Below are 12,739 nucleotides of genomic sequence, written 5' to 3'. Positions count from 1 at the left end.
TTGTTCCTCGTAGACATTGGAGATCTGATATGCCCGCCATTAACATCGGGGCGGCGGTACGGAAAATAAATCAGGTGGCCAGTAAAATTTTTTGTTCTGTGGGTGGTTCTGTTATAAAGCATCCCCTGTTGAGAGTAGAGTCCCCCTTTTTATATAGATTTGACGGTGTTCATTTGTCAGATGAGGGTGTTAGTTTGTTTATTGACCAGCTTTTTTGGCGTTTAAGGGGTGTTGTTAGGTCTGTAGTTGGCGGGCCGCATGTATAATTCCATGCGGCGTGGTAGGAGAACAGTGCAGTCTGTAACTGTGCATATGGTGCTTGGGTGATCTTGTCATAGGTCACTACCCCCCCTGCGGTTATGGTGTCATACCATGGTTGGTCCGTTTTGTTAGTAGGACCTTTGGGCCAGTTTTGTATGGTTTATACTGGCGGAGTTTATTGGGGGTGTAGTCTTGCCGTTGGACTTGATCTTAGCACCGGCCAATAGATAAGGTATGATCCTGGGTTGGTGGTATTATGGTCTGACCTTTCCACCTTATTGGTTTTGCGTTCCTGACTGCCCTGCTCTCGTCCGTCTTACAGTCCTATTAGTTTAATTTAAATAAATACCGTCATTCATTCCAACTTTAATTTTGTGTCCGTGTCTTTTTTTGGTTTGGAATAAAGGTTTATCCCAGGTGTGTTATTTGGTAAAAACTTCCCTGCTATGCATTTTATCACAGGACTTCAGGCTTATGACATGTTATTTAATCATTTATAAGAACAGCTTAAACTGTAGGTACAATGTTGCCTTCAGTTACTCACTTTTTTCACTGTCAGTTATTGTTTCAGAGCTCATTGCAGATAGTATTAAACCTAAAGTGTTTATTTTAATTAGGGATGTGCACCGGCGACTTTTGAGGTCTCGTGTTTTGTGTTTTGGATCCGGATTTTCGTTATTTTTGAGGTTCGGATTTGTCTCGCAAAACACTCGACGAAAGGTCTCGGTTCGGATTTAAGGTTTTGGATTCGGATTTTTTTTGAAAAAAACATAAAAAGTTTAAAAATCAAGTTTTTGGGCTTATTTTCACTCCTAGGCTATTATTAACCTCAATAACATTCAATAACAAGCATTTCCACTAATTTACAGTGTATTCTGAACACCTCACAATATAGTTATTAGTCCAAAACGTTGCAACAAGGTATCTTTCTGGACTGCGTAGAGGAGTGGGTCACCACAATATATTAAAAACCCTGAACTTTTATGATTCGCACCAATAAATGTACCTGGACTGCGTAGAGGAGTGGGTCACCACAATATCTTAAAAACCCTGAACTTTTATGATTCGCACCAATAAATGTACCTGGACTGCGTAGAGGAGTGGGTCACCACAATATATATTAAAAACCCTGAACTTTTATGATTCGCACCAATAATTGTACCTGGACTGCGTAGAGGAGTGGGTCACCACAATATATTAAAAACCCTGAACTTTTATGATTCGCACCAATAAATGTACCTGGACTGCGTAGAGGAGTGGGTCACCACAATATCTTAAAAACCCCGAACTTTTATGAATCGCACCAATAAATGTACCTGGACTGCGTAGAGGAGTGGGTCACCACAATATCTTAAAAACCCTGAACTTTTATGAATCGCACCAATAAATGTACCTGGACTGCGTAGAGGAGTGGGTCACCACAATATCTTAAAAACCCCGAACTTTTATGAATCGCACCAATAATTGTACCTGGACTGCGTAGAGGAGTGGGTCACCACAATATATTAAAAACCCTGAACTTTTATGATTCGCACCAATAAATGTACCTGGACTGCGTAGAGGAGTGGGTCACCACAATATATATTAAAAACCCTGAACTTTTATGATTCGCACCAATAAATGTACCTGGACTGCGTAGAGGAGTGGGTCACCACAATATATTAAAAACCCTGAACTTTTATGATTCGCACCAATAATTGTACCTGGACTGCGTAGAGGAGTGGGTCACCACAATATATTAAAAACCCTGAACTTTTATGATTCGCACCAATAAATGTACCTGGACTGCGTAGAGGAGTGGGTCACCACAATATCTTAAAAACCCTGAACTTTTATGATTCGCACCAATAAATGTACCTGGACTGCGTAGAGGAGTGGGTCACCACAATATATTAAAAACCCTGAACTTTTATGATTCGCACCAATAATTGTACCTGGACTGCGTAGAGGAGTGGGTCACCACAATATATTAAAAACCCTGAACTTTTATGATTCGCACCAATAAATGTACCTGGACTGCGTAGAGGAGTGGGTCACCACAATATCTTAAAAACCCTGAACTTTTATGATTCGCACCAATAAATGTACCTGGACTGCGTAGAGGAGTGGGTCACCACAATATATATTAAAAACCCTGAACTTTTATGATTCGCACCAATAAATGTACCTGGACTGCGTAGAGGAGTGGGCACTGGGCACCACAATAAAATATATAAAAAACCTTCAACAGATCTGCATTACACTACACATACGGCTGCTCCTCCATCCTCTCCATCATATACATGTTGGAGTTTTAGCGTGTGACAACCTCTTGTTTTTGATAATGTCAGTGCATTTTGAATATTTTTCAATTTGCCCCACACCACTGAATGTACTTTATCTATGATACGCAATACGCATCTATCTATCTTGACTGCGTAGTGTGGTGGCCCCGGTACACAATTTGGTACCGAGGCCACAATATAATTAAAAAACCCTCCACGTGTCAGAATTCCACCAAACAAGTATCTGGACTGCATAGTGGGGTGGCCCCGGTACCCAATTTGATACCGGGGCCACAATACCTCCTCCAAACATGGTACAGACAATTCGTCATTGAGATCCCAGACAGACAGGGTCAAAGTGTTATTGTTTGACTTTGTAAACCCAAAAAACTGTCCCTGTTGCACATAGTCGTGCAATGAAGACTGACTTTTTCATTTAAAGGCACGATCTTTCAAGTGTAGTGTTTGTAAGTCTAAGTCATATTATACTTTTTGTAAAATTGGTTTATTTTGTTCCTCTTTATGGTAATTAGTAATAGAATTAAAGTATGAAATAGAATTAAAGTATGAAATAGAAGTAAAGTATGAAATAGAATTAAAGTATGAAATAGAATTAAAGTATGAAATAGAGTGGTATATAGAGTTGTAGTGTGGTATAGATAGAGTGGTCCACACAATATAATAATAATAAAACCCTCCACGTGTCAGAATTCCACCAAACAAGTATCTGGACTGCATAGTGGGGTGGCCCCGGTACCCAATTTGATACCGGGGCCACAATACCTCCTCCAAACATGGTACAGACAATTCGTCATTGAGATCCCAGACAGACAGGGTCAAAGTGTTATTGTTTGACTTTGTAAACCCAAAAAACTGTCCCTGTTGCACATAGTCGTGCAATGAAGACTGACTTTTTCATTTAAAGGCACGATCTTTCAAGTGTAGTGTTGGTAAGTCTAAGTCATATTATACTTTTGGTAAAATTGGTTTATTTTGTTCCTCTTTATGGTAATTAGTAATAGAATTAAAGTATGAAATAGAATTAAAGTATGAAATAGAATTAAAGTATGAAATAGAATTAAAGTATGAAATAGAGTGGTATAGAGTTGTAGTGTGGTATAGATAGAGTGGTCCACACAATATAATAATAAAACCCTCAACTGGTCTGAATTCCACCAAACAAGTATCTGGAATGCGTAGTGTGGTGGCCCCGGTACACAATTTGGTACCGAGGCCACAATATAATTAAAAAATTGGGCATCAACTGTCACCGTTGTTTAATATCTGATACACCTAAATATGGACTGCACAGTGGAGTGGCCCCGGTAGTAAATTTGGTGCCGGGGCCACAATACCTCCTCCAACTTCCAAGTGTAGTGTTTATAAAGACAGACAGCGTCGAAGTGTTATTAGTTGACTTTCTTAACCCTAAAATTGTCCCTGTTGCAAATATTCGTGCAATGGACAGTTACTTTTTTATTGAAAGACTCAAGCTGTCAAGTGTAGTGTTTATAAAATATAAACAACAATACAGTAGTTTTAGAGCACGTCAATACCTCTTGTTTTAAATTATGACACGGCATTTTACTTTTGGTTTAATTTCTTGTATTTTTTTAAATTTGGTTTTACTTTTTGAACATGGCAAACGACTGTTGATTGGTCATATAATGCAAAAAAAAAAGGTCCAAGATGGAATTGTCCTTGGGCCCTCACACCCACCCTTATGTTGTTTAAATAGGACATGCACACTTTAACAAACCAATCATTTCAGCGACAGGGCCTACCAAACAACTTTGGCTGAAATGATTGGTTTGTTTGGGACCCCCACACCAAAAAAACTATTCATCTCTCCCTGTACAGACTAAACAGGCTCTACTGAGGCAAGATGTCGTCCTCATCCTCAACCTCTGATTCCTCTCCCCCTACAGTGTGTACTTCCTCCTCATCACACATTATCAATTCGTCCCCGCTGGACTCCACAACCACAGGTCCCTCTGTAGTATCTGGAGGGCAGTGCTGTACTTCATTGAGGAATTGATTATTCATTTTTATAAACATTATTTTTTCAACGTTATGAGGAAGCAACCTCCTTCGCCGCTCACTGACCAGGTTCCCCGCTGCACTAAAAACTCTTTCCGAGTACACACTGGAGGGGGGACAACTCAGGTAAAATAGAGCCAGTTTGTACAGGGGCTTCCAAACTGCCTTTTTTTCCTGCCAGTAACAATATGGACTGTCTGACATGTCTACTTGGATGGTGTCAGCAAAGTAATCATCCACAATTTTTTCTATTGTGACAGCATCCAATGCAGCGAGAGTAGACATGTCTGCAATGGTTGGCAGGTCCTTCAGTCCGGACCAGATGTTATCAGCATCCCCGCCAGTGCCTCTTTTGGGAAAACTGAGCTTTTTCCTCGCAGCCATAGATGTGGAAGAAAATGAGGGTGGAGCTGTTGGCATGTCACGGTCCTCTTCAGAGGACAATCTCCTGACCAGCAGGTCTTTGCACCGCTGTAGACTTGTGTCCGCCGGAAACAGAGACACAACATACGCTTTAAACCGAGGATCGAGCACGGTGGCCAGAATGTATTCCTCTGACTTTAAAAGAGTGACCACCCTCGGATCCTGGCAAAGCGTACGAAGGGCTACATCCACAAGAGCTACATGCTTGGTGTAATCGCAATGGCTTACCAGCTCCTCCATCACTTTCTCCAGCTGCTTCTGCAACAGCCTGATCAGGGGAATGACCTGACTCAAGCTGGCAGTGTCGGAACTGACTTCTCGTGTGGCAAGTTCAAATGGCTGCAGAACCTTGCACAACACGGAAATCAGTCTCCACTGCGCTTGACTGAGGCGCATCCCCACTCCTTTGCCTATGTCGTAGGTGGCTGTGTAGGCCTGAATGGCCTTTTGCTGCTCCTCCATCCTCTGCAGCATATAGAGGGTGGAGTTCCAGCGCGTCACAACCTCTTGTTTGAGGTGATGGCAGGGCAGGTTCATGCTTTTTTGATGTGCCTCTAGTCTGCGGTAGGCACTGGCTGAATGCCGAAAGTGTCCAGCAATTTTGCGCGCCACCGCAAGCATCTCCTGCACACCCCTGTCACTCTTGAGGTAATGCTGCACCACCAAATTAATGGTGTGGGCAAAACATGGGACGTGCTGGAAATTGCCCATATTTAATGCCCGCACAATGTTACTGGCATTGTCTGACACCACAAATCCCCATGAGAGTCTAAGTGGGGTAAGCCACTGGGAGATAATTTCCCTCATTTTCTCTAATATGTTGTCAGCGTTGTGCCTCTTATTAAAGCCTGTAATGCACAATGTTGCCTGCCTTTGCATGAGCAGCCATTTTGTAGATGCTGCTACTGATGCAGCTGTTGCTGTTGCTGCGGAAGGGGATGCATCTACCCAGTGGGCTGTCACAGTCATATAGTCCTTCGTTTGCCCAGAACCACTTGTCCACATGTCCGTGGTTAAGTGGACAGTGGGTACAACCGCATTTTTAAGAGCACTGAGGACACTTGATCGTACTTCTCTGTACATTTTTGGTATCGCCTGCCTAGTGAAGTGGAATCTCGAGGGGATTTGGTACCGGGGACACAATACCTCCATCAACCCTCTAAATCCCACTCCACTGATGGCGGACACCGGGCGCACGTCTAACATCAACATTGCAGTTACAGCCGCAGTTATACGCTTTGCAATAGGGTGACTACTATCGTATTTTGTGGTCATGGCAAACGACTGTTGGACGGTCAATTGTTTTGTGAAAGACTTAGCGGTCTTACGACTTCCCCTCTGGGAAGATGACCGACTAACAGCAGCAACAGCAGCAGTGGCAGTAGTAGGCGTACCGCTGCAGGATTCCTCGGATGAATCCCGTATTGAGGAGGACTCAGTCTGGCTGCTGACTTGGGCTGCAGGACTGAATCTGATGGAGATTGTGGAGGAAGTTGACGAGGAGGGTGTTGCTGGTGTGTATCCAACTGGACCACGGGATTTAGGTGTCCCTGTACCGATGAGGGTCCTAGCCCCAGTTCCTGAACTAACCACTGAACTATGAAGGTTATTCAGGTGACGTATAAGGGAGGATGTTCCTAGGTGGGCAAGATCCTTACCCCTGCTTATTTGAGCTTTACATAAGCTACATATGGCCATACATTGGTTGTCTGGATTTGGATAAAAATAACTCCAGACCGAAGAGGTGCATTTTTTGGTCTTCTGACCAGGCATGACGATGGGCTTTTTCATCCCATGGACATCAGCTGTTTCCCCCCCTGGTGCCTCATTTACAATAACCACATCACCATCCTCATCATCAAGTTCCTCCACAGCGCCAGCTACATCATCAATAGCCTCCTCCCGAGCCACCTCTTCCCGTACAGTGATGGGAAGGTCAGGCTTGACAACCACCAACACCCTTGGACTCGCCTTGGGGATTTGTGATAATTTCTCTTTAGAAGGCAGAGTTGTTTGCTGTTTTGTTGCTGACAGCATAACTCTCTTCAATTTTTTGTAGGGGGGGAGGAGGAGGAGGGCTAAGATCCGTGGGTGAAGCTGAACCACTAGTCATGAACACGGGCCAGGGCCTAAGCCGTTCCTTGCCACTCCGTGTCGTAAATGGCATATTGGCAACTTTACGTTTCTCCTCAGATGATTTAAAGTTTCTCTTTTTGCTACTTTTTCTTAACTTGGGCTTTTTGGATTTTACATGCCCGGTACTACGAGATTGGGCATCGGGCTTGGAAGACGACGTTGATGGCATTTCATCGTCTATGTCATGACTAGTGGCAGCAGCTTCAGCATTAGGAGGAAGTGGGTCTTGATCTTTCCCTACTTTATCCTCCAAATTTTTGGTCTCCATTATATGTAGCACAAGATACTGCAGAATGTGTGAACTTGGTAATATTGCAGTACCAATGGACTTATACTGCTGGATTGGTTTTGCAAATTTGGTTATAATTATTATATTTTTATTTTTTTTTTATTTTTTATTTTTTTTTACTTTTTTTTTATTTTTAAAAAACTTGGGAATAGTGGGGAAAAAACTATGCCCTTAGAAGCACAGAGCACAGGACACAGCACCACTGGACTGAACAGGACACGGCACAGGACCCAGCAGCACTACGGAACTCAGCAGGACAGAGCACAGGACACAGCACCACTGGACTGATACTGCAGAATGTGTGAACTTGGTAATATTGCAGTACCAATGGACTTATACTGCTGGATTGGTTTTGCAAATTTGGTTATAATTATTATATATTTTTTTTTTTTTTTAAATTTTTTATTTTTTTTTACTTTTTTTTTATTTTTTAAAAACTTGGGAATAATGGGGAAATAACTATGCCCTTAGAAGCACAGAGCACAGGACACAGCACCACTGGACTGAACAGGACACGGCACAGGACCCAGCAGCACTACGGAACTCAGCAGGACAGAGCACAGGACACAGCACCACTGGACTGATACTGCAGAATGTGTGAACTTGGTAATATTGCAGTACCAATGGACTTATACTGCTGGATTGGTTTTGCAAATTTGGTTATAATTATTATATTTTTTTTTATTTTTTTTAATTTTTTATTTTTTTTTACTTTTTTTTTATTTTTTAAAAACTTGGGAATAATGGGGAAATAACTATGCCCTTAGAAGCACAGAGCACAGAACACAGCACCACTGGACTGAACAGGACACAGCACAGGACCCAGCAGCACCACTGACCTCAGAAGGACAGAGCACAGCACACAGCACCACTGGACTGATACTGCAGAACACAGCACAGCACAGTACAGCACAGCACTGCACAGCACAGCACAGCACAGCACTAAACAGCACAGAACTAAACAGCACAGAACTAAACAGCACAGAGGACCACCTAACACACCCTCCCTCTACCCTGATCAATGCCCGAGTGAAGATGGCGGCGACTAGCGGGGAATTTATAGGATCCGAGTATCGCGAGATCCGACAACGGGATTATGAGTCAGAGCCTCAGTTTCACTTTTGAATTTGGCGCCAATACCCGGATCTGTCTCGGATCCGACTCGGATCCGCAACGTTCGGGTGGGCTCGGATTTCATAAATCCGAGTGCGCTCGTCCCTAATTTTAATATTATTTATTATGAATATTATTATCATCTTAATAAGATCCAGAACATGGGAATTTCTGTTGAACTTTTGAAATATTTACAAAGTGCCTGCTTTAGATTTTCTTTCCCTATCCTGAGCTTAGAGTGGTAGAGGAAGAACTTTTTTTCAGCATTCCAGTGTTTCCATAAAAATGCATTTCTCTGAGATACATTCAGCAATTAAAACATTCCAGTAAATAATACAAAAATAGGAAGCTCTATAGAAACGGAAGTTAGTTTTCATCAGCAGGGACTTAGGGATTGAATGATGGTACTTTGTTTTGTCTAACTTCCAGTTGACTATTTAAGTAAATATAATATACAGTTTAATGATTAGGAAATAATTAGACCAATTATTGTGCCTCCTACAAGCAGGAAATGTATGCATGTTGTTTTATGTTTGTTCAATATTCTATGCTTTTTGTTCACTTATTTTAGGAAAGTTTCTATCACAATGTTAAGTGATTTTTAGCTAAGCTGGGGGCAGGGAATCAGCGTCTTATGGACAGAAAGCAAACACTGACAACTGTATATGACAGGAATTTGTAACATTTATTTAAGATGTACTTCTTTACTTTTAGTTCCCAATGCACTATTTCTAAATGTATATGTTTTCTTATTCTCTCAAAGCATACAAGATCCTGCAAATCCCATTACATGTCTAAATCATAGAGTTGATGTAAAGATGTATACATGATTTGCCATTATATCCAGTGGCATATGTATTATTCCAATTTAAATAATTTTATCACCCGATCTTTTATTTCTAATTTGTCATTTCTGTATATAGTTTCTCAGAGTGGGAAAACACTCCAGCAGTCCTTAGTTGTCAAGCACAGTATATATCCTTTCCTAAACTGGGAAAAGCATAGGTGTGCATTTGTGGGCCATACACATAATATGCTACTGTAATCTTCCTAATCACCCATTAAAGAGGTGATGAATCAATTGAGCAAAAGGTCAGTAAACTTTTGATAAACTATTACAAATAAAACCTATCCCAAACTCATTGCACATAACTGTAGCCTGTTGGAAGCCTGACTTTTTTTTTTTCAACATAAGCTATCTGCGTAATTCATACTGTGACTCATATGTCAGTTATCTAAGCATAATGGGCAGTACTCTCTCACCTATACACATAGCTCAGCTGATATACAGGATATACTTGCATTTTAGATAATAGTGAGCAGTTTAGATAGTTGTATGTAGCAGTTAATTTGTCCTTGCAAGCAGTTTATGGGAAAGTGTGGGTATGTGGGAAGGGGGAGCAAAATGTAGAGAATTATTTAAATAAAGGCAGTTTCCTGTGGAGCTAGAGTCTAGAATAGTGCTTTATGAGTAAGCCTAGCAGTTATAACATTTCTACTAAACAGGTCATTTATGAATGGAAAGTGCAGCTAATGTGTCCTGCAAGTGCCACTGTAACATCACAAAAATCTGTTTGCGGCCCTTGTCTTTATTTGTACATGTCGTGAACATAGATAACTTACAGTTATAAGGGTTAACCCATCACATTATTGTGCGGAAAAAGGCCTAAATCATAACTGCAGTGTAAATATGTTAAATTAAATTAATCCATTGATAAGTTGAGCTACTAAAGTGTAAAATGTGAAGAGAATCTGTTGTGTGTGTATTCAGTCGCTCTGCACATCCCAGTGTTAGAAGATAGCAGTGTCACCTGTAGCAGCTTCAAAGGCCCCTGCGGTCAGATATATCCTGGCCTGGAATGGAGTTTTGACAACCTGAACAGACTTTTAGGAACCACTCAGAATGGTGTCTGGCTCAAAGAGACCATAGGGTAAATGTATCAAGCTGAGAGTTTTCCGGCGGGTTTAAAAAACCAATCAGAGTCTAGTTATCATTTATTTAGTACATTCTACAAAATGATAGCTAGAATCTGATTGGTTGCTATAGGCAACATCTCCACTTTTCAAACCCGCCGGAAAACTCTCAGCTTGATACATCTACCCCATGTGCTATATTTTATATAGGCAAGAATAATTCAGTTTTAAAATATGCCACTTAAAATCAATAAAAGTAGTGATCAACCACGTATTCCTCAATAGCATGATGAAGGGCAGCTCATATGTCAAATTAAGAATTCTGCCACACAGAGAAGTTGAGGAAACGAGTAAAATGAGTATAAGCTCAAACAGACACCATGTACCTAGGCTTGTTTGATATCAATAGATGGGTAAATTCATAGGGGATCTATTAATAATAAAATGTGTGACGCTCCACAGAAAAGTTAGGTCACATAGTACAATTAGGTAGTAAATCAGGCAACATGCAAATGGTGATTGAAAAAAAGTGTTACAGACCACAACCCCCTGGGAGGTGGGTAAAGGTGTACAGGTGTTTTTAAAAAGCTAAAACCAGTTACATTAAATTGTCAGTCTTTTGGGAAAATCAATCCACATTGATAAATTGTTCATCTTCCTAACCAATTTCCCATGGCACAGGTTATACAACTCATGTAAGTTCTACTCTGAATGTAATCCCTTTAATTTTAAACTGTTTTGCTTGTGTATGTTATGTCAATTGTTTATTGAGTATATTGGGATCCTATTGGCCGTATTCAATAGGTGGTGGCAAACCTGAAGTGTTTGAGGGTGTAAGAGCACTTTGTGGGGCTGATTCAGTAGGTCTATAACTTGTGTGATAGGTAGAGACTGCGGGCTTAAATCGTGTGTAACCTCATACAGCAAACACCCAAAGTCATGGGAGCTGGGAGTGTGTTTGTGACAGTACAGAACTCTGTACACTAGTGAATCCCTGCCCTAGCAAGAGCTTGCTGTCTGTGGCTGCACACTGTGTGCAGGTCTGTTCGGCAGATAGAGAGTCCTGCCCGGCTGCTCTGATTGTATTTTAAATACAGTTAGAGTGGCTTGGCAGTATACTCTCCCTGTCTGTCTCTGCCGAACAGACCTGCACACTTGCCCCCTGTAAAACATAACTCTAGATCCATCCCTGACTCTGTATAGAAATGCACAGTGAAGCAACTAAAAGTTGCAAAGGAAAGGCGGATCATAGACATTCCTGCTTGCTGTAGAATAACTATGCTCAAAATGGAGATTTTATTTAATTGGTGGGAAAAAATTGTTTAAATGATCTGGCAAGGGTGGGGATTGTGCATATATGAAGGTGTTAATGATTTTATGTGACACTACAACACAAGCCTGCAAAGTGACAAGAAACTGAAAACATAAGGCAGTGGAAAGTATCAATTTTCTTAGTTACTTGCTCTATAAAAAAAAGCAAGCACCCTACAAATACACGTACATATGCAATACAGATGTAAACCCAAAAAAGAGATCTTAAAATAATTGTTACCGTCAGGATTTATATGAAATTTGTCTAACCCTTTCTTAAACATATCTATTGAATCTGCCATCACAACCTTCCCTGGCAATGAATTCCATATCTTGACTGCCCTTACTGTAAAGAACCCCTTCCTTTGCTGGTTGTGAAATTTCCTCTCCTCTAACCTTAGGGGATGACCACGTGTCCTGTGTATGGTCCTTGGGGTAAAAAGTTCCCATGAAAGCTCTCTGTATTGACCCCTAATGTACCGTATTTTTTGCTCCATAAGACGCACTTTTCCCCCAAAAAAAGTGGGGGAAAAAGTGTGTGCGTCTTATGGAGCGAATACTGCATGCCAGAAAGGAAGGAAGAAAATAAAACTTACATGTCCAGCGTGGAGAAGCGGGTCCCGGCCAGGCTGCAGATCCTCCTGAGCGTCCGTCCCGCTGCCTATCTGTGAGGACCTAGCTATCACATGGGACGTCCCATGTGATAGCTAGGTCCTCACAGATAGGCAGGGGGACGGACGCTCAGGAGAATCTGCAGCCTGGCCGGGACCCGCTTCTCCACGCTGGACATGTAAGTTTTATTTTCTTCCTTCCTTCAGGAGGATGTGCAGCGCTGAAGACACCTGAGGTAATAAGATAAGGCTATAGTGTTTGTGTGTGTGTGCTGGAGGCTATACTGTGTGTGTGCTGGAGACTATACTGTGTGTGTGCTGGAGACTATACTGTGTGTGTGCTGGAGGCTATACTGTGTGTGTGCTGGAGCCTATAC

The sequence above is a fragment of the Mixophyes fleayi genome, chromosome 1 (assembly GCF_038048845.1).
Source record: "Mixophyes fleayi isolate aMixFle1 chromosome 1, aMixFle1.hap1, whole genome shotgun sequence".
Taxonomy (NCBI): Eukaryota; Metazoa; Chordata; class Amphibia; order Anura; family Limnodynastidae; genus Mixophyes; species Mixophyes fleayi.
Note: the sequence above shows the minus strand (reverse complement) of the source record.